The sequence below is a fragment of the Neopsephotus bourkii genome, unplaced genomic scaffold (assembly GCF_033783945.1).
Source record: "Neopsephotus bourkii isolate Nb327-2 ecotype Australia unplaced genomic scaffold, CSIRO-AGI_Nbou_v1 NB_1767, whole genome shotgun sequence".
NCBI classification, from domain to species: Eukaryota; Metazoa; Chordata; class Aves; order Psittaciformes; family Psittacidae; genus Neopsephotus; species Neopsephotus bourkii.
The window spans coordinates 2,737,544-2,761,267 of record NW_026902241.1 but is presented as its reverse complement, the minus strand read 5'-3'; positions in this window follow the sequence as shown (position 1 = coordinate 2,761,267).

The following is a 23,724-nucleotide window of genomic DNA, read 5'->3' as shown; positions in this document are numbered from 1 at the left end:
ATTTGTGTCTCCTTAAGGAAAATGTTTTAAGGTATCAAGGATTCTTTGGGCAAGGGGGAGAAAATACCTGTGGTTAGAGAACTCTAAGCTGGAGGTCCTCAAAGTTTTATTAAAGAAGGGCTCCCAGAGCCAGGGAATGTGACAGCTGGCCTCAAGAAAGAGTGTGTAGCCTTTATGTTCAATAGATGGAACACTGAAAATGGACCTAGGGAAAGTTTGCCTGTAAAATCTCCCAGGGGTATATAGCCCTAAGGGTTAACAAAGTCTCTTTACAGTCTGATGATGTTTACATGCTTCAATATGGGTAACCATGGGTTTCATCCTAAGTGATGCTAGACCACTGAAAGCAAGCAGTGTTTTTTCAAGTCTTACATTATCACCGATCTTATGCTTTTGAACAGATCAAAAGTGGCAAGTCAAATACAAATTATTTTTTATAATCAATGTTTCAGGGCTCTGCAAACTGATTCTCAGTGGGTGGAAACCGGTAGCAGTGCAGAAAATGATCTCTTGCTGGTAAACTGAACAAATGTAAATAGAGATGAGGAATAGAAAGCCTTTCTGGCATATGTAGACCTGGTATCTGTGATAGAAATGGTGTCACAGCAGAGCAGAGCTGAACTCCATCCCGCAGGTGTGCTGTCTCTGACAGAAGCCCAGTATCAGCAGATTCATCTGCAGAAAGCAAACAGAATAGCATTCTGTCCCTGCTTCAGTTTGTGTGTGGGCTAATAAGACTGAAGGGGAATTATGTGATTCAGGCACAATACGGAGCAGCCTGACAGATTGCAGACAGATGTAAGCTTGCTTTGCCTGTGCTCTGCACTGATGGAAGCCCAGCTAATATATTCTATTTCTCCGTCAGGCTTATTGCATCAAGCTCAGCATTGTTCTGATAATGCAGTCATGTGGCTTCTGCATCCGAATTGGCTCTCTTCCTACCAGCTTGAAGTAAACTTGCATCTGTCTTCAAAATATGATGTAGACATAACCTTTTAACAGGCCGCACTTCTCAGCCTGCATAATGTGGAGCTGAGACATGCTCAAAGCAGGAGGGAAAGGATCAGAGGTCATCTCAAGCTCTTTGAAGTAAAAGGGATTTGAAGATACATGGTAGTATACAGGCAACCTGGAAGGAGTTACAGTGAGTGGGAGCAGATGGTAGCTTGACTGACAAGTGGAGATGCTGAGCATCTAAGTGTACTAAACTAACTGGGTCCCTGGAAGCAGAAAATTGAACAGTGTGTATTTCACATAGGTTTGTTACTGTGGCTATTCCCTGGCTAGCAGATTGCACCCGTGTGTGACCATTCTTCTTTATGCCTGTGCTGTGTTCCCTTCTTGTAACAGAGCAACCAAGTGATCTGATTGCCTCTATGATGATACACATGCTTTGTCGTAAGAATTGAGATACTGATTGTTCCATAAATTATGGTTATTATAAGTCAGAGCATTGCAGGGACCAGTGAGATAGCTAGAGAATGTCAGAAAGAATATACCTACTTCTGAGCAGGAGAAAAATCTAACTTTTATTTACAGTATTTGTCAATATTCCTATATGAACCTACTGTTAACTCTTATGTGCTTTTTGCTTTAAATTTGAAACTGCAAATAGGAACTTCCTGGCTTAAACTTTTTTTTTTTTTTTAATGAAATAGCAGGATCCTAATGTTATTTTGTGCTCTAAGTTCCCAATTCCACTATAAATCTGATGGGTTTTATGCTTGGAAAAACTACCCATACAGCACACTTGCCATAAAGACAAAAATATTAGGCAGATTTTTCTTAGACAGACTCAAACTTTGCCTGTATCCTAAACACATTCCTATAAAATGCAAATGAATCTTTCCACTTTAGTCTTGTCCTAATATGTAAATGTGGATACTTTCCTGTACAATAGATCTGCTTTGCTAAGCTTAAGCGGATTTTGTTCGCTGTTGAAATGTGTATATCTGCCAATTCCAGTTAATTCTCCAGAGAAGCAGATGTAATAAGTGCAAACATTTATAATCCTAACAATTGATGGAAATGAAAACAGCCATTCTTGCTATATAAAAGTGTGTGTGTGTAGAGCCTAACCACCAGTGAGATTATTAAATTGTTCACTTGAATTTGTATAGTAATAAAGATTGACACAATTTAGCAATAATTTTATTTTTATACTGTAAAGTTGCAAATGTAGTCATTTATGAGATCATCTATTTAATCCTGTCTTTAGTTTGCTATTTACTGTTTAAAATTAATACCTTCCGTGCCTTATAAAGCTTGTACACAACTGAACTTTCTCTGGGACCTTCACTTCTTGACCAAAATGCCCTGCCCTGGTTTCCACTGTGGCAGGCTTGGCTCCTATGCCTTTTGCTGTTCTGAGATTTCTAGTGTAGAGATACTGGATGTTTTTACCTCCAGTTGACACTTGTAACCTAATGTGTTTCTTATACTAAAGGGCCTTTTCATGAATAGAAAGCTGGCGTATCAGACTTCCATGAAGTTAACACAGGAGGTTTGGGACCGAGGAAAGCATTCAGTAGTATAACTCTTGGGTGCTCTGCCAGATTGCTTATTACAGTAAACTTTCTTTCTTATTTCAATTTGATGGAACTTTTCAAGATAAAGATCTAACTTGAGATAACTCCTCTGAAAACCCAAAGGACTCTGATAATTTTGCATGTGATTTATAAAGCAAAAGCTTGCTTTTCATTTTGTCTTAATTTCCACAAGCCTTCTTGTGGTGTCTCAAACATAGCAGTGAGAATTTATGGTTTCAAGACTCCCAAATCACAGCATAATTAGAAGTGTTTGCTAATCAGCTGAACAAGTCACTTTGCCACCTGAATACTGGAATGATTGTTTTTCCACTGAGGAGAAAGAGTGAAGGGTTTGTAGTTTTGTTACACAGAATTTTTATCAACCAGTAAATGGAAAGACAGCCTTGCATGCTGCAGCAAAGCAGACCGCAGTAGCAACATTCTGCGGTGATGAAGATATACTCCTGCTTCTCCCTAGGAAGTTGCCTTTCTGAGTGGCAAGAGATAGATGTTCTAAAGAAATACATTTCAACTGTTAATAATCGTATGTCAAGACCACTGTGAAAGCAGTGGATTTATCCCCTATTACTTCAGTTAAGTACTCCACTCCCTCCCCAGTGGATACTCTAGTGTTTAACTACCATTAACCATTAGAAAGATCTTCTGAAAGGTCTGCTTAAATCTCTCATGCTGTAGCACAAATCCATTCAATTTTTTTCACTGTCTTCAGTCACATAGAGATTAATTCACCCAGGTTATTTTGCAATAATGGTTCAGATATTGAAAGACTCCTCATATTCCACATTTTCTAGACTAAACAGCCCCATTTTCCTGTTTTTTCTCTAACTCCTCCTCTTGTCTTCCCTAGACTAACTCCAGATGATCTCCATCTTTCCTGAAACATGTGTTACGCCCAGCTGTACAGAGAGCTCCAGCTGAGTACTTATATACACCACCCCTGCCCCCTTGAGACTCTTTATTCCTGAGATATTCAGCTCTGAAGCTACATTGGTGAAATACATACCTACATGACATAATATAGAATGCACAACAAAACATATGTAGGACAGCAAAGTAAGGAATCTTCTTTGTAGGGTGTTTTAGGGTTTTTATTTTTTTAAGGGAGCATAGCTACATGACTGACATCTTCTAATTAAACAAAAATGTAACTGATGAGATGTATGGGAATGGATGATGTATATAGAAAAGGTGAAAGGTACAAACTGGCTTTGTCAGAAAGCTGGCACCAAGCAAAATACGGCAGCATGTGGGAAGAGTTACAATGCTTTTTGTAAGACCTGGGGCAGGAATAAGGAAGTAGAATCTGATGAGGAAATGGAAATGAAGTTAATTAAAGGACTTGCAGAATTAATGTGCCTACCTATTTAGTAGTTAGCCCTTTCAGAGCACTTCTGGTGATTACACCCTACAGCATGAAGAATTAAATCCTTTAGTCTTATTCTAAACAAAACTAAAACATATCACTGCATTGGCTGTATTTTCAGTTTCTTCAAAGTGGAAGTATTTAAGTACTCAGGACCTCAGTTTTGGTTACTGAAAAATAGCAGAGCTGAGGTGTAGAGAATAAGGCTTACATTGCCTTGCAGTGAGTATTTACTCCTGGAGCCATGTTTTAGCATTAGTGGAGATCCCTATGGGTTCACATGCTTCCTTGCACTTCAGTTGTATGCATGCTAGGAGGTCCTAACTCAAGCTTTTCTGAGTCAAAGTCAGGAGGTCAGATCCCTGCCTGTATCACTGAGCTCTTGATATGAACTGGTAAATCTCAAGTACTTCTCCTTTTCTTAGCCAAAGGGGTGAAACTTGAGCAATTAAGCAAGTGACCAGAGAGAAAGTGATAATGGTGTTCAGAAAGGGGAAAACAGTGGTAAAAGCAGGAGGTAGTAATTTAACTTTTCCTGACTTCTTTAATGCAAAGCTATTTGTGGAACAGGGAAACATAGTCTAGAGGGACACTCTGACGCAGCAATAGCTTGCCTGAAAGGAGTCCACTGCTTGCTTTCCCCAGTTCCTTTCTCTCATGCTTTCCTGGCAGTTTGCAGATTAGTTCATTGCCATAAGAAATGGGTCATCTCAGCAGCACTGTAGCAAATGCAACAGCGCAGGGTGAGGACTTGGGCTTCTGAGCCTTCCCAGCTTGTCCTCAGCACCAACAGGCAGCCAGCTTTCCTCCTGGCACAGCTCGGTACCCATCGCTTTGGGGGCAGCGGCAGTTAGCGTAGCTACTGATGAAAAGATTAATCCCTCCCTGTGTTTAAATGTCTCACAGATCAGGAACCCTTTCTGATTTTACCCCAGCTGCCTGTATTCCCTTTTGAGTCACATTGGAGTTTGACTTTTTTACCTCCTCAAAATGGAAGCTTTAATTGTCCTTGTGTTACATCTCATTGTGGTTACAGCACATGTAATTAGATGACCTCAGGCAAAAAAACGAGTCTTACACTAAATTGACACTGTTATTGGCCACTGGTCTACTGACCCACTGATTCTCATTTCTTGCATTTACTCCAAAAGCTGAGCACTAGTCTAAATGGTTTTGTATTTCAAGGGTATGCCAAAGAAGTTTATGTAGACTTCTACCTACTGCCCTATAATATTAGTTTTTATTGCACATATCCAGTAGGCATATAGTAGAGCAGCCATTAAATGTAACGTTCAATACATATGGCCGAAGGAAGTGTGTTTAGAAAGCATGGCTAATAGCATAGAGACAAATTCCATTTTGTTTCCCAGAGATATTAAGGCTGACAGACTGCTAGTTGCACGATCATTAGCTGAAGTGAGCTCACAGCAATGCTTGAGGCAAAATAATAGTAATATGGTGGCAGATGCAGTGGGAACAGCACAAGTCAGCAGCACCAGTTAGCAATTCTTTTGCTTATTAGCAGAACATTCAGGTTTCAGCCAGAATTGTTAGGTCAGGTTTTTTTCTTATTTTTTCTGTCTGAATCCTTCCTATCTTCAGGTCTTTCTTCTTCATTGACGTTAGTTTTTTCAAAGTAATACCTAGAGACCTTAAATTTCATTTTCTTTGAAAAAGCGTATGGGTAAGGGAAGTTTTTTTATGGCCTAGGAGAGCCTGTTTGTTTTGTAACAGCATGCGGTGTTCAGGTTCCTAATTACTGCTGCATTTTAAACATAATTTATGCATGTTTATTATTAGTACTGCAAAATGATGAGGTATAAATCTGTGTCCTGGTGCCTATCCCTAGGACTGAAACAGAAAAGCACACAAAAAATCTGCCCTTAAATGTAAAACCACCCTGCTCTTTTACCATCTTTTTCCTTGGTAACCTGGGGGAAAAAAGAAAAAAAGGAGGATAAGGACTTAAAAACATTCTTCATGATGTGTACTTCTTACACTGACTGTGGCAACAGTAACAGATTTTATAGGTTTGCTCAAAGTCAACCAAATGTGAAACGATCTATGCAGAGCTGTGTTTTGTCCCTGAGGGGGACATCCATGAAAAACCATGAAGTCGTATTTCATACTGACATATCTGCAACGCATAGTTCAGCCTTCAAATTTCACAGGTGCAACAAGTTATTAGACTTTAATTGTATTTTTTACTTCAGTTCCCAACTGAAACCAGCCCCTTCTCCACATTATTTAAGATTCCTTCAGATAGTGGCTTGTTTCCTGCTGCCCTCTCCAGAGTGAGTCAGTACAGCAGCACTGCTGTGGCCATCTCAGTGTCAGTGTTGAGCTACAGTGAGAGAGACTTCAAGACACCTTTCAGAATGTGTTTGAAATAGGTCCACAGAGCCCAGAAAACTATTCCAGGAGGTGGGTACGTGCATCTAAACCAGACCTTCTCTTCAGCACAACTAGATAAGGCATTTGGAATTATCCAATTGTTTATTATGACATAGGGATCATAGATGTAGAGGAATTTTCTCCACTTTTCTCTTTTAGGAATTTGTCAGAACTCCTTATTTTCTGATATTAACCAGGGTGCCTGTAGTCTTGTTTATAATGGCTTGATCACACAAAAAATAACTCCTAAGTGCTAGACTGGTCTGATTTTAAAGTGATGTTTGACCAAAGTGACTGAATAATGGATGCTCCTTAATTATAGGACATGTATAAGCTCCTATGATTTCTCTCAAAATGTGTTATTAGAGAGTTTTCAACCACTCATGTTTCTGTTTTATTAAAGTTTCTGGACAATAGCAAGGTGTCAGCTATTGAAGCTTACTAGTCAGTAAGTCTGGCCCCAAGTCTCCACCTCTCCCAGTCTCATTACAGCTTCAGTTCTTGGGTCCCACATGCCAATAGATGAATGTAGAACTGTTCCTAGAGGAAGTCTGAGATATAAGCACACACTTTGATACTGCTCGCAATAGGAATAGATCTAGGCAAATACCTGCCTGCTCTCCTAAACTCAGAAAAGTGTGAGCATTTGTAGCAAGAGTAAGTGCTAATGCTATTGCAAAGCTCATTAACCGTGAACACTTGCATATGCAGCTTCATAAGAAATGAAGTGTAAACAGTCCTGTCAATCAACATTTTAATCGCCCAAATGTTTGTGGAAAGCTAATTCAAGATGATATGAACATATTAAAAGTGAAATCACCCTGAAATTTCTCACTTTGTTGTGAAAGTGTTTGCAGTGCTGACCCATCTCCACCTGTATGCTTTTGAAACGCTCTAGAGCTTTATCACTGCTGTGATTGTCTGGTTCTAAAATTGGTCTTGTAATAATAGAAACATGAAATTTGCTGACAGATTTCCCAGTGAGCAAGGGTGGGCTGAAGCTGCTATTTTAAGCACCCTTATGAGGAAAGTGATTGGTAGTATATGCGCTGAGCCCTGAATCAGCAAGAACGGGTACAGGATCCCTGCTTCATGTTCAAGCTACAAGAAACATTGAAGAGGAACTCGAATGGATAGAAACATTGTGAGAAAATTGTTTGGAAAACCAGATTAGTAATTTTGTTAGTAATAGAGAGATTAAGATTACTCAGAAGCGTCCAGCTCTAGTCAGACATTCAGCTGATGGAAGTGGGCAGAAATTCAATGAATTCAACAGGGTTATAATGATTTTATGCTTACTCAGGATTTGATCTCACATCTGAATGTGAATTTATTTTAACGACAATGTAATCACAACTGCTGTCACGTGAATACCCTTATAACTTGTTCTGCAATAAAGTCAAAACTGTCTCCCATCTCTGTATGAGCAGCTTGAACAAACTGGGAAAGCAGTGGACTAGGCAGTTAAACAGTCTAAACATGGTGGGATAGACATGTTTAGACAATCAAAACCTGTGGTAGATGACAGACCTCTGAAAAAGGTAATTTTTTACTTTAGCAATTCAGCTGCACCTGGAAGTTGAAACCAATTTTGGGGATGATCATCTAGATTAGCTTCCTAAAATGGTCTGGGAAACGATGAGGTCTTAAAAGAGTGGTTAGTAGTTGTAGTTACTGTGTCATTGAGATCTGCAGTATGCTGAGCTGAAATAGGTCCATATTTCTTTTCAGTTGAGGCTGTGTTTAGCTGGAGATTATCTCTTGGCATGGCATGAAGCTAAATATGATTCAGAAAGACATTATCTATAATAACTTCAGTGGTTTTGCACTTACTTAATTTTATTTTATCAAGATCAAATTAAGCCAATTCTAATCCATTAGGGAGGTGTGTGCATGATGAGCCCGGGGATGTGGAAAGGGGAACCAGGCTTCGGACTGTGTGGATGCCAGCCCTGACAGCTTTCATACTCTCTCCCCAGGGGGCATGGAAAGAATGATGTAGCACAGCAGATTTTATCTGCATGTGATACTTACTATTATTGTAAGGGAATTTCAGGGTGTGGAGTTAACCCTCAAAAGTAAGTGTAACTATGTGCATATGTACTGTAAAATATATTCACCATTTCCTGGTGAGTCTTTCTCTTTTTCTCTCCTACAATTGCCTTGATGCACCGGTGATCTCCTCAGGGCTACCACAAATGGAGAAGTTTGGCCCTCTCCACACCTCCAGGCTTTTCTCTGGCACTCCTTCAACATCTGGCATCTCCTTCAACATCTTCCTGCTACTCTTGCCCTGTGGTGTTTCTGACTAACTACTAGTTCTCAAATCCTGTTTACCACTTACTCCTCTGTGTTCCATGATCTAAAGGAGGGAAGGAAGGCTTTTCAGTATGCAGCCTTCATAGAAAACAAGAGCAATCTGGACACAGTGCTTGGATGGTGTTTGGATTTTAAGGTTATTTTTTTTAATATATTTCTTTTCCCTTAGAAGTGGTGCATTTTACACCTTGGGGTACCTCACATGAATGAAGTTTTCCAAGGTTAAAAAACCCATAAAACCAATGTGTGTATAATACCCGGCAGCTTTAGTACAAAATAAATTAGTTTAGCCAGAAAAGGTATTTGGACAGAAAAGGATGAGTTTAGTGCTTTACCTCACTGCGTTTTTCTTGCAGTAAAACTGCCATGCCCAGTCTCTCCTGCAAATTTATCACATGCCCAGTATTTATTCCAAAGTAAAGAAAACATCTTTTTGTGGAAGAAGGTGTTAAAGACAAAGCCCTATTGTCCCTTTCCAAGCCTGCCTGCCTTTCTGGGCCTCCTGCCTGCAGTTCAGGATCCCTGTGTATCCCAAGGAGGGCAAAGAAGTGCAAAAGACTCTTATTAAATCCATGGCTTTCCAGGCGTCAGAGGCCAGGCTGCGCCTAAGCCAGGAGAGATGGTGGGAGCTGCAGTTCAGGGCTGCTGCGAAGCCCTTCTCCCATGACAGAGGGGTACCCAGGGCAGCTGCAGGCAGAGGAAGTCACACTAAGCATGTAGAAAGCAAGGAGCAGAGTGCACCCCTGCCCACCCATGTAAAATGGTCATGATGGGGACAATATGTTGTGTCCTGCATCTAACAGTGCAGCAGAGCCCAGGGGTTTCCTGCAGTCATGTTGGGAAGCGTCCCTTCCTGGGGTTTTGCTGAGCAGTACAAGTCCACGCACCCTCTTCTTGAAGGCTGTGGCTTACCATCGTGGCTATACCCTAACTATATGTTTGATTCTGTGTTGCCTTGCCTGCCAGGAAGTAAAAATCAAACTCCCATTTCTTTGTGGGTTATTCCTTTTTTTTTTTTTTTTTTGATCTCTGGAAACTGTAGCCCTGAACTGCGTTTTCAGTAATCGCAAGATTTATTTTTGTGTTGCTGTACATTAATCACATTGGAAAGGGAGGAAAGCAAAAATAGAGAGGGAAGTGCATAATTACTGAACAGGAAGAATAACATCAAAACAGTCATATCTAATTTACTAAGACTCTTGAAAACAATGGTGTAATTTGGGGGAAACAGCAGAAAGAGCAAGCTGCTGAAAAAGTACATAAAGGCAAGTCAAAACTGCACAAAAGGCATGATGTTCCTTTAAAAAGCTACGTGTAATCACCAGGGTACCTGACTAACTGGTACATAACATGTTTGTCTAAGCATAGTAACACTCCCACTGAGAGAAACACTGTGAGCTGAACAAGAATATACATGCTTTGGAAATACTTTTCCAGAATCATGATGCTTATTCCATTAGTCAATTTGGTGTGCTTTCAATAGGTAGGAGACTGTTGAGCCTTAAGTGAAACAGTCACACAGCAAATACAGAGGGAAACAGGGGAGCTTAGTTTTAGAAAATTACACTTCTGAAGAGAAGAAAATATGAGGACAAGATGCAATCCTCTTGGGGTCTGCCTTAGAGGCCCTCAAAATTCTATTGTAGTCAAAGCCACAAAAAAGCCGACCATTTATTAAGCAAAGATAAAGCTGCAATGATCTAGCAAAGAGAAGAATAAAAAAGAAGGAACTGAAAGCTGCAGCACTATTGCAAAGAAATAACTCTTCATGTCTTTCTAAATGACTTTGAGTCTGTTATGCCTGACTTATTGCTGCTTTTTTCGTTTCTGAAAATTAAGTCAATTTTTTCTGGAAAATGCTTTGCTGTCTTTGAGGTGAAAAATGCATACGCAACATAAAAGCCAGCCCTGAGGAAAGCAGGGATTCCCTGTAAGGACTCTGGATTTTCACTCCCCCAATGGTCAGTGCCATCTGTGAGCAGAGTAAGGACAGAAGAGCAAGAGCTTTGGCCCAAAGTATCTGAGAAAGGCTGAAAGCACCTCTTTCCTCTGTCCTTCCACACTTGCAGGGCCCTTTGACACATTGAGTGTGGGAAAAGCAAATCACACATAATCCCTGTTGCTCTATAGCCCTCTGTGGCTGCAGTGATGGTGTTATACATGGGCATGCTGGGTTGGGTGGCAGCGCAAGGCAGTGGGACCATCTGCACTATCCCCTACTTGAGGCTTGGGTTTCGCTGAATGGCACTGGCTCTGCTCCAAAGCCACCAACTGGTCAAAACTTCCAATCCCTTTCTGAGTAAAATTGAATACGTGGTTGATGGGGCCTGAAATATTGATGAACTATTGAGATTTTTTTTTGTTTCCCGCACTCTGATTGATTCCTGGTGCCCAGTAAATGTAAGAAAAGCCCTGCACATGTGAAATGGTTCCCAGCTATATAAATGGGAAAATCATCTCAAAAGAACAATCAATAAAGACCTGATTCTCCCTCAGCCTAGCTGGCTATAAGGGTTAAATTTGCTTCAAATCAAACCTGGTCTATTATGAACAAATGAAGTGGACCTGAGAAGTGGACAAGTGGTATGGAAATCCAAACAGCTGTTCCCAGTGGTTGTCAGAGGTTGTAGCACACAAGGGAAATACTGCCACAAATGGGGTAGCTGTGATGAGCCTACCCTGAAGTTGCTCTTGGTCTGGGATCTCAGTTACAGATTTCAGTAAATGTAAAGTGTTCAGGAGAGAAAGAACAACGATTTCAAGGATTTTGCTGGTGCTTGGACTAGGTACCTGTTTTGACTGTATGTGATGCTCACTGCTGGCCAGGCGTAGGGATCCCTAGTTAATCATGGGGACAAAGCTGCAACTACTGAAGAGCATATTGATGGCTTTGATGCTTTCTTCAACTGGAACAAGTGCTGATACATTTGAATGTATTTGCATTTTGAAATGGTTTCAGAATACTTTAGTGATGTTTGGGTTTTTTGTGGAATCACAGAAAAAGGGGCCGGGAAGCAGAGAGGAACCTTGTCCATGATCGTGCTGTTCTTACATAGCCACAAATGGAGATGCTATATGTCCTTGGGGCAGTCAATTTGAATGCTTCATTACCCTTAGGGATTTCATAGTGAATCCTGTATACAAGTACTGGAATTGATATTGTGCTGACTAATGATATATTACAGCAGGATGTATAATGAGGTCCAGCATTATCCTCTGAAAACACAATGGGTACACAGACTTGGCTACCCAAGTACATGACTTAACCATCATTTTACATTGACTTAAGCACAGGTTACTTCTAGAATGGGCTATCTCACCTTTTTCTGTCCCCTGCCCAAATATCTCTGCTTGCTGCCTCCTGGGTATTCATACAGCCAGATGAGCTGTATGAGAATTGAGTCCTTTCGCTTCCATACCTCATCCAAAGAAGGGATGTTTTCTGGTGGATCAGGTCCCTGGTCTGGATGACTGTAAAGCTGCAGGAGTGCTCACATTGGCACCAGCAGCAGTGGTGAAGCTAAGGGATATGGCTCTTCCAAGAGCACCAACAGAGAATCATAAAATCATAGAATCATAGCATAGTTGGGGTTGGAAAGGACCTTCAAAGGTCATGTAGTCTATCTCCCCTGCAGTGAGCAGCACATCTTCAACTAGACTGGATTGTTCATAACCACATCCAGCCTGGCTGTGAATGTCTCCAGGGATAGAACATCCACCACCTCTTTGGGCAACTGGGCAACCTGTGCCAGTGTTTCACCACACTCACTGTAAAAATATTTCTTCGACACATCCAGCCTGAAACTCTTTTAGTTTAAAACAATCACCCTTCATCCTAAACAGTGTCCCAGCATGGTTCTGCTGTCAGACTTCCTGTGCCCGTACTGGGAGAACAGGACCTTTTGGACATCTGCAGAAGCAAGCCAGGAATGAGTTAAGAACTGAGCTGCCCTGGATTATTTCCCAAATTTCAGGGCCTATTCCTAGCTTTGGGATGTTGATTTGTTTTTCATTTTTTTTTATCATTCATCTGTGCTTAGCTCAACTTTTTTGTCCTATTCTCCCCAGGCCCAGCTTGGGGCAACTTCCAGGTTAAGCAGGTGATAAAGAAGCCTTTTCCTGCTGTGCAGTAAGGTCTTCTTTACAGGACACAGAATTGTACTGTTAGATGCAAAGGCAGGTGACAAGCACAGACATGGATGAACACTATAGAACTTCAGGCACAAAATCAACATGAAGGCTGCCAAACAAAAAAAATAGCAAAAGAAAATAGCCATCTGCAAGGCAAACCACAGCAACCCAGTTTAATTGCCTAATTCAAAGTCTCCAGCTAAATAAAGATAGCTCTGTAGTTGCCTGAAGCAGCTCATCACTACAACAGGCTCAGAAACACACAAACAAAACTCTGTGTGGGGAAAGGCGTGTGGGAGGAAGTCGTCTTCGGAATAATCACAGAAAGGATGAAATCAGTGTTTTTCCCACTTAGGTGGTAAAATTAGAAGATAATGACAATAATATTGACAACGGTAATAATGCTTTGCTGTATTTACTGAAATAACACCAACCTAGACCAGAGATGAAGCTCCATAGATGTTGTGCTGAGAGACGACATGACCCGTGCCATGTATGCAGCATGGCCTGGGTTGTGGAGTGGCTTTAGGGAGTCCCCTGACAGCAGGCAGGGTCCTCTTAGTGCATCAGAGCCACACATCTGCTTTTTCCCTCCTCCCTGCTACAGCTTCTGGGAAGCAAAACACAGTGTACAGTCTCACACTCCAAAGTGTATCACTGGAAACTGTGCTTTTACAATGCTCTCAGGACTTCTGTGGCGTTTTTCTAAACTGGATGGTTACACTACCTCAGTATGGCAATTCATGACAGTTCAATATAAGTTGAGAATTAGTGTCTGCCAACTTGATATGATGTGGCCGTTAGCAGGATTTTTAAGCTGTTTCTTGTGGAAATCATTATTCTTCAATTACACTCCTTCGGCTCTGTCATCTAGTATATAACCTGGGTATGTTGATTTTCAAATTAAAGCTTGGCATTTTAACGGTGAAGAAACACAGCGTCTGCAGTAGAAATGCCAAAATCCTGGAAGCTGTTCCACAGGCAGATGGTAGGAATCTAAGCAAAGAAAATGCAAGAGGTGTGTTTTGAGGTTGCTGTACTTGATTTTAGGTATTTTTTTTCAATGTATGCAATATACTGGAATACATGTTAAAGCCCTGGCAATGCTCTATAAAACAGGTGACATTCCTAGCGTTTGAGCTAATATAGAGTTTCAAAAAGAGAAAGAAGATCATTGTGAATCATAAGGATGATTTGGAAAGAGCATAGTAAATGCTGCCTCTTCAGCAATCAAGAAGAGCTCCAACCACTTCCCAGGATGCAGTTTCCAACCTTCATCCTGCGTAATGAAGTGAGCCAGGTTACACATGTGAACAAACACTTATTTAATAAAGTTACCATAGATTTTCCAAGTGCATTAGTAATCCAATAAAATAATTTCCACGCTTCAATTAGATACATGTGTATTTCTCCCCCCTATCTAAGCAGGACAAGCTGAATTACATCAGACGGGGCCATCATGCCTCCTTAGGCATGGACTGGCAGTTGTAGAGATAGCAGAGCACTGCTTTGCTCTGCAGGCAGCAGACATTCCTGTTGCAGGCAGAAGATTATAACCTGTCAAGTCAAAGTCTTAATCTCTTCTCAGTCATGAGTCAGTGATGAAATGGCAGTCAGAGCATGCACAGGCAGCAGGAGAAAGGTTTGTTGTGGCTAATGAGAACACTAAAGGAGAAAAAAACCCGACTTTTACTGAAAATATAGAAGACTACAGTACGAGGAACAAACTTTAATGGCAGTACTCACAAGAAAATTAGAAATAAACAACTTAGCCATGCTATGAGGAGAGCGGCTTATTTAAAACCGTCTATTAATTTTGATGAATATGCTGTAAATGTTTCAACAGAAAAAGGAACATGTTGTGTCATGCTAATCTATGTACCTAGGGCATTCACAAATCCTGTAGCTAACATAAGAAAGATGGAGATCGGCTGGGTAAAAACACTGTTGACAAACAGCTCATTATTGCTGAAGTACTTCCTGGTAGAATCATTGCTGCCATTAATATCATATCTCTTATAATAATAATATTGTACAGTTTAATATATTCATTCAGGCATGGTGCAAACTCAGAATTAATTTTTCTCCCTCCCTTCAGCCAAAATAGAACATCTGTTTCTTCTTTTTATCTTTTTTGGTTTTTTAAGAGATTCCTAAAAACGTAACTCAGACAAGCACTGTTCTGCCTTCTCTTTCATGAAGCAGGGATATGCTTCTGCTAGCATGTACGTCAGACTAGAGACAAAGTCAGGCATGCATCTTTTCATGGAAGCACCTTTCTTTTCACTAACAGACCATAAGACAGAAATCCTGCAGCCAAATTCTATGGCCCAAAATACTAGGGAGGAGAATGGAGAAAGCCTGTCAGGAGACACAGGCTCCAGCCACAGAACACTGCAATAGTTCTATTCACTTAATAACCTGTAGAAAGGCTGTTTAATAATACTTTTCAAGACAATTGCTGGCTAGAAGTGTTTTAAGGTGTGATAGGTTGTACCAGCTGCTAAGGGTATGTAGTTACTGAATGTTTGTTTTCCACTGCCTAAATAGCAACCTTATAGTTAGAGGGCTCAAGCAGAAAGCTGGAGAGGTTGATTCTAGGAATGCTTCAAGAGTCTCCCTAAAAGAATGCCTCCTCTAAGGAGGAGGTGATCTAGCCACCCCAGTGCCTGCCAGTGCAGCACCCCCAGCCTCTGCTGAAGGCATGGTATGAGAAGCCGGGTATATAAACCCAAATAAAGTGCTGCAATGACACTGCTACACTTCTAGCTCCTGTTCAGAGTCAGGAAAGGCAGTGCTGAACAAGGCTCGCTGCTTTGGATTCAATTTGGGTATTTTCTCAAAAGTGGAAGGTTTTTTGACTGCTTTTCTGAGGTGCCTCAGGCAGCACTGTATAGAAAATGTAGCTGCCTAACCATGGGCTTGGGATTCAGCTCTGAAAAGGGAGGGCAGTCAAAGTGGATTTATTAACTCTACCTATAATTGCCTCATTTCCTACTGCTGTACTATGTATCATTCCAGGGATAATTTAGATGGATGAATATAAATGCACTCTTGCTAGAAAAAATATGAGTGTGAAATGCACTTATATATCAAAAAATATCCATGGATAGATAATTTAACAACAGCATACCTGAGCTGAAGGACCATTTCACATAGCACCAAACATTGGTGCAGTCTTTTTCATATGCTCTGCTTCTCTAAATCTTTTCAGTCACCTTGTGTTTTCTAAAGCAGCTGCTTTAGATCCAGCCTCATCATCAGAAAGCACATAATTTAGCAGGTGTATCTTACGAAGCTCAATTTCTGCCTGTTTTTTCTTGGATTCATTAAGCTCCTTCTTCCATTCTCAGTATGATCCATGGCAGATTGCAATCTTCTCCCATTTACAACATACCCATGGCTTTTTATTGTCTATTCTTCAAAGATTAATTACTAATGTACTAACCCACAGAAGGTAGCATATAGCTACACATCATTTCTTCTAATGCCAAAGGTTCTTTCTGAGGTCAGTCTGGTGAGTTTTTGAGAATCAATACAGAGGGGCTTAGGAATAAGAATCATTACAAATGCTCTAAATGATTAATGATTAATTTAACATTAGGTAGCTGCCATATTTAAAAGTAGTAACATACTTCCACTTTTTAAATGCAAAATATTACTTGTATTACAAGTAATATTCCTCAATACCATACCTTGCACACTGCATAGGGCCAAAATATATAATAGAATTAATAAATTTTAATTAATATGAAATTAATTATTAATTATCACATTTACATAGTAATGTGTGATGGAGGGGCATTTTCAGGCTGTGGGGCAGATGAAGATTGAGCTATGTAATAAAATTCGTGCATAAATTACTAATGGTACCTTATCTAAGACTGATATATTGACTAACCTTCCTATGAACATCAAACAGGTCAGTGCACTAAGAGGTTACTAACTAGCTGATGCTTGTGGTGTTTTCCTTATGGTAGTTTGAAAGGAAAAGAAAATAACCCAGATGAGGATGGTATTTTCACTATTGCAAGAAACATATGGCCCCATTTTGCAACATTTCTCTGAATTTGACTTTAGGAAACAGTTTTATGAAGTGCTGATACTCGGGCTTTCGGTGGTGCTGAAAAATGAGCAAGGCCAGAATGGCAGAATAGCTTTAAAGCTGACTGCAGTTAAAGAGTAACCTGTGTTTATTGAACCTGACAGTGCTCTGTTCACCTCCCGTTACAATTAGAAAGTTAAATATAGGACAATACCTGTAGGTAAAAGCTCCTAAATCATCTGTGAACTATCCATTTCTTTGAAGCTTGTTAAATGGAGGCAATCTAGCCAGGCATTCAACAGATTAACCAATATGCATATTTGTCCAAGCAAATTAAATTCTGCAGCAGTCTTATCACTGTATAAACCTTGCTGAGCTGAACCTCCTGGATGACTCAAGCCTCAGTGGGGAGGAGATGCTAAATTGTGCCTTATACTCAAAATTACTATGGATAATCTCATTTTTACACTTAAAAAGATGTCATTTTTGTACACACATGACGATGTGTTTTTAACCTCTGCTCTGTTGTGTCAAACCATACTGCACAAAGTTTGGGAGGGGGAGTGTCTCCTACTACAGATTTGTAAAAGTACTTCAGATAATGGGACTTTCATCTTCGTAGTATTGCAATGAATTATTATAAATATTTTGTATTTATGAATATCTTATACTTGAACATGGAATATTTCTTTTCATACATTATTTAGACAAAGCTGCTAAATGCAGCAAAACTGCATGAATGCCCCAGAGCTAGATGGCTGTTCTACAAATAAAAGCTTGTTCATTTAAATTGCTCATGTTTAGAGAGGACTTTTGGATTTCCCTGTTAAAAAACAGCTTAGTACAGACACAGCCACAGAAATTAGGACTGGAGGGCACTTCTAGACTATGTCTTTAAAAGAAACAGGGCCATGACCTCTTCCTTCATCCTGAGTTCAAATACCATGTTGTAAGTTGAATACTTTCCCTCCTGAATGTGACAGCCAGAGTGGCTGTCTTTGGAGTCTTTTGGAGTGGCAGAATCTTTGGAGATTAGGTCCCCAGAACAGTGACCAGTGCAGGGCTGAGCTCCAGTGGGGATGTTACTGGTAGCTTAGCTAGTTGTTTGGTATAAGTGCTTGAGCCTGCTGCCAGTGCTGGAGAGCATAGGGGGATAGGTGTAACCTGGGAGGCTCCTGGTTCATCTCCTTGCCTTCGGGCTGGGAATAAACAAACATCTCCAGAGGATTCCACAGCCTCCCTAACCATTTCTCTATGTATTTTGCCATTTCTCTATCCCTATTGTTTGAAACATTTCCATCACTTTTTATCAAAATCTACTTTACTTCAGTTTAAGCTCATTATTCCCAGTGCATACCTCATGAGATTGAGAGCACATTATTTCCCTCAGCTTTATTGTCACTTTTGCATTTTGTAAATGAAATATTTCCGGTTTCTTTAGTCTGTCCCTGTAGGTTACTACAGAAATAGCATGCCTTTTAGACCTCCAATCATTCCAGTTGCTTCCTTCCAATTTTTGCCAAGTTGTTACAACCTCTTCTGGAGTCTCACACTCCTAACAGGTGCTTTACCCACAGAATCTTGCACAGTAGAAAATCTTTGTGTCACATATGCATGACATTCTTCTTGATACATCCCACTATGATGTAGTATTTTTTCACCATGGCATACTTTTGACTTATGCTCAGCCTGTGATTTGGATCTCATTGGTCCTTGTTGGAGGAACTGCTGTCAAATTCACATTTTCCGATAATGTATTTAAGCAGCTGACTACTCCAGAAGAATATGGAGCATTTGCATTTCTTTTATTGAATCACATCCTGTGATATACATATAAAACTGATTAAACATTTTTGCTGATGATCTACATTTTGCTGATCTTTCTTCAATGCCTGCATCTTCCAATCTTCCATGGTTTTCATTTACTAGATTTTGAGTGGCAACTTGGCATATACTTAAGGTTTAAAAAGTATGTTCAGCAGTCTTGTAAAGATCGTCCAGAAAGGCACCTGAGCAGTAGAGCTTGCTTTACTTTTGCTCCTCATTTTGTTTGCTGTTCAAAACGCAGCTGATATCTTTCACCAGCTAGCCCTCTGGATTGTTTATGCAGCCTCCGTCAAAATAGCTTTTATCTTGGAACAACATGCACTGGGATAGCATCAATTACTTAATGCTTTTAACAATTCTGTGCTCTTGGCATCCCTTGTTATAGCCAGAGAGACCACAGACTCTTTCCATGCTAAGCAGCCCAGTATCTTTCCTGCTTTCCCAAAGGAGGTAACTAACATCTTGTGAAGTTTAGCATATCTTTCTTGTGCAACAGCATCAGGTTTTAGCTGCACATCCATGTCATCTTTTAAACAGTCCTGAGCTCACTCTGCATACACCTTTCTGCAGGATGCTTTGAGGTGCAGGGCTGAAGGGATGTGAGGCAAAGCAGGACTATTGACACCCAAAATGCCAAGTGATTGTTTCCTGTCTAGCTTGCTCTTTTTCACTTTTTTCCCCCAGATGCAAGCACCTGAGTGCCATCACTCACCACTAATTGCCAAGCAAAATGGGTAACACACATTCTGTCCCTCCTGTACAGACTAGCCAAGCTATGCAGAATAACTTATTATCATTCTTCATTATTTCTTGAGTGCAAGTGAAATGGAGTGTGTAGCAGAGGTGACGGATACAAGTCTGGGAGACAACTGGTACAGAATATTAATCTAGTTATTGTGAGTGTCTCACTCTCTAATCAATGCTTTCTTTTCCTATTTTTGTTTGTCTCTTTTTATGTACTAATAAAAATACTTTATCTGCGTCACTCATTTTCTCCCTTTGTATTAAACCAAGGAGTTAATACTTCTGTGTAAGCAGAGTGGGATTCAAGGGCAAAACAACAATCAATACTACTAGAGGCTGTGGGATGTTAATTGTTCAGCCCTGCTTCATGCTTTGTTTTGCTTTTGGTTTGTTGTTTGGTTTGTTGTTTTTCTTTTTGGATCTTTTCCTTTATTGATTCCCTACCTCCCTACTAATCCCTCCCAGAAAAAAGGGAAGGCTATCCACATCTTTCTAAATAAAAGTGACAGCTTGGGTGGTAGAGCTCAGATGAGCAATCATAGGTTATTTGTACCAGGAATTGCTGATGTTATTGAGGGCAAATGCACGTAAACAGAGGTTACCTACTGATCACTACTTCTTTAGTTGCTATCTATCCTCAACACAAAGTAGTATGACAGCACAGCCTGTGTATCCCAACATGACAGAACAGCATGCACAAGAGATGCTCAGGAATGTTGTACTTGGTACTTGGGAGTGCTCTGAACTTCTCACTGCTTTCTGAGGCACAATAGTGGGCACACAGAATGCCTACCTTTGCAAATTGGAGTCCTTCCACAGAGACTAAAGGGCCTGGCATCCTGTCACACCACTGCGGCTGCAAAAGCAGCTGAGAGAGATGGAAACGAATGGTGCCTGGGTCCCATGCAGACTGACAAGATGTGCACTCAGGAGGAACCCAAAGGGCAGGTTTATCCCTGAAGACACCAGCTGGACAGCCATAGGCAGGACTTAGGAAAGGAGAGGAGGTTCCTATGGACAGCTAATACACAGAGGTCCCAATTAGCCTTCTTGTCTGGGAGCAGCTGCATAAATGTATCATGTGGTCCTACTCTATGTGTGTAAGGTGAGAGTTTGAAGAAATTCCACCACACAGGAATGTGGCCACCTCTGATAAACTTCAATACACCACAGCCACTACTGCAGAAATGTGGCTACAGCCACATGCCGTACTTGGATCTCTGCTCTGAGACAGGAAGAGGTTGTCATTGTGCATGCTTTCTTTGTAGGAAAGCATACAAATTTCTTTTTCCTTCTATTTTTTAATCCCTCTCCTGAAGCATTTACCTCATACCTGAGTGTAGCTTGGCCTGTGAAACTCGAGTACGCAACAATCTCCTCTTGAAATGCAAGTCTTCCAAAGCTTCCTTGTCAGAGTGTCTCAGGCTATACGCAGATTATACCACAAGCAAGAAGGACCAAAGCAAACACTCCAATGTAGCAAATATTTGCTTTGTCTCATTATTTTATACATCTAGTATTAGAACTACTGCTTTGACCACAGGTATTACGGTTGGGGTAGAGGAATTGAGCAGTGAGCCAGTCATTTCTCCTTTACAAGAAAGGACAAATAGGAAAAAGCAGCCATAGGTAACAAACATTTCTGAAAACCATAATCTGAGGAGCTTTTTAGTAAAGGCAAAACAAATTAAAAAAGTGGGGGGTTGGAGCATCAAAAGGATGGCTGGAAGAACAGAAAGTCAGCAAGTGCTGAGGATGATGGGTCGACACAGACACAGTGTCTTTGGAGTATGGAACATCAATATCACAAACAGATGAAAAGGGATTGAAAATGAAAACAAAATTGTAATGTGTCTGGGGAGACAAGGAAGTTACCAGTCAGAGGGAGGGGCATTAATTAGGACATGCAAAGTAGAAAATCATTTAGAGACACAGAACCCATTAACAGCTCATCGCCCCAAGCTAAATTTAAATAGGAGACACAAAAATGGCACTTCTACACTGTCTGACACACACCGGCTACTGCTGTGATGAAAGCAGAGCATAGTTCTGCAGTGATTTATGAACTATGGCAGTATCCCCCTGAACTGCTTTTGCTTATTGATGGGGAGGATGGCCACACTGATCTAAGCAAGGCAATGCCTGGAGTACCCACACCAGAGGGTGAAACCTTCTCCAAGCTGAGTGGGCTGTCAAGGCTCCTCATGGATGAGACACTCTTGTCCCACAAAAGTACTATTAAATAACTTAACACAGTGTCTTCAGACTCCTCAGATGCAGTCACCAGGCACATGTCAGACAATCTGCTTGGTGGAAGTTTCCAATAACCGTGCAAAAGAGAAGCCCTGTGACAGTGAATTTTGTTGTTGTGCCTGTGGCAAAGTCTCATGGCTCACCAACAAGATGCTGTGCAGAGCTCTTAAATGGCGGGGCAGACGGTAGACAAAGACTGTCTAGCGCTGCAAAAATAATGAAGTCTATCATTACCCACACCAGAGATTCCCTGGCAACTCCTAACTCAGGTATTTTGTTAGCAAGCCAAGGAATACAAGCATGAAACAGCTCCTGTGATTCTGAGAGCATGTAAAGTCTAATGTGCATTTCAATAAGGAAATAAAATCACCAACTGATGTGAACTTTGCAGGTTAAAACAATTCTGTGCTGCTCAAAATCTCCAGCTATGAGTCTTCCACTCAACTAATTTCTTCCTGAACACATTGAAGTGTGAAGTAGAAATCACCCAAACTACATACATGTGAATCCCTTAGAGAGCAAGTGTCTTGGGTAAATAACAGATAGGAAACTGAATGAGATTTCATGACACATACTGGATTGTTTCAGAGACCTGTAACTTCTTCCAAAGTTGTTCAGAAGAGAACATGGAAACAACTAAGGGAGGCTGCTATGAAACAGTGGAAAGCCTTGGAGAAGAGGCAAGCTGCGGGGATCCTTTCTTCAAGTAGCCTCTGGGAAATGAAATCTTGTAGAGAGCAGCATAAAAGGGGTCTTGGTTTTGGCCACTTTAGTATTTGGCAGCATAGGAAAATGGGGATTTAGGCTATTGCTGACAATAACATGCCTAAACTTCATTTCCTCAATAGCAAGCTTGCCTAGATAACAACCTTTAGCCACAGAAATGAGTCCACACTAACACTGTGGCCAGCAGTGTCAGAAGGTCAATTGTTTAGGAAGAGAATATACCTGCTGTCAAACAGGGTAACTGAAAGTGAATAGAAAAGTAGTGCTCAGTGCCTTAAACCTGCAAGGCCACTGCATAAGCCTCCTGAAAAATTACTCCAGATGCTCTCCAGCATTTTCTTTGACTAGAAAACAGGTTAGGACCATGCAACATGTGCATGGGAAGTATGTACAGCTTCGCATTGTTACATTCAGGAGAGATCCCCACATCCACTCTTTGGGAAAGAAGCATAGGAAAGTACAGATGATGCAAGTGTTCTCTGCCTTTGGTGTTTCTCAATTTCCTTATCCCGTAACCTGATACAATGTTCTTGTTAGAGACCACTCAGAGAGCACAGTATTAGTGGTGGTGTATTTTATCTCCCCTTTGGTTGTATTGATCAACCTTTAGTTTTAGATGAAGTACAGCACTGTGATTTTGATTTAAGGCGGCTGGAAGACCCCTCACCTATGAAGCCTGACCTCTTGTATCCTGAATTAATCCCTCGAGGTAGGTCTGAAACTGGGGCTGAAGGGTTGGGAAGGATTGTTCCTCCCTCTGCCATGTTAACTCTCGTCTTTGTTATGGGTGTAACCATTAACAGTTCCCTTGTGGCATAGAAAAGTATTTGCGAGGAAACTTCTTGCTCCAGGAAATGGTCTCATACGCCTCCAGCCACTCAGGAGCAAAGTAGGGATTGTGCCCACACAGAGCTGCATTGCTCGTTCCCAGGATATTAGCAGATCTAAACATTTTTGCTCAACTTTGACTTTTAAACAACTAGATCTTTCTTTCAAATGAAGCAAAATCATTGCAGGAAAGATTCTTGGCAGCACTTTTTGCCCTGGCTTCCTGAGGAATGCACTTGCTTTAGAAACTGAATGAAAAAAACCAATGGCACATAAAGCTGCCTTATGACAGTGCTGGCAGTTCTACCAGTTTCTCATCCGCCTATGATTACCAACCACTATGCATTATGTTAGAATTGTAACTTTGAAATGATAACCTCTGAGGACATGCTTTTTAACCTCCACTACTTTCTACTCTAAGAGTATTGCAGAAGTGCCATTTGAATAGCGGGTGCCAGCTTTTAAATGTGTGCAGTGGTTTTAATATACGATTAATAATAGTACTGAAAAAGTTCTTCAGCTGAGACTGTCTGCATTCTCACACT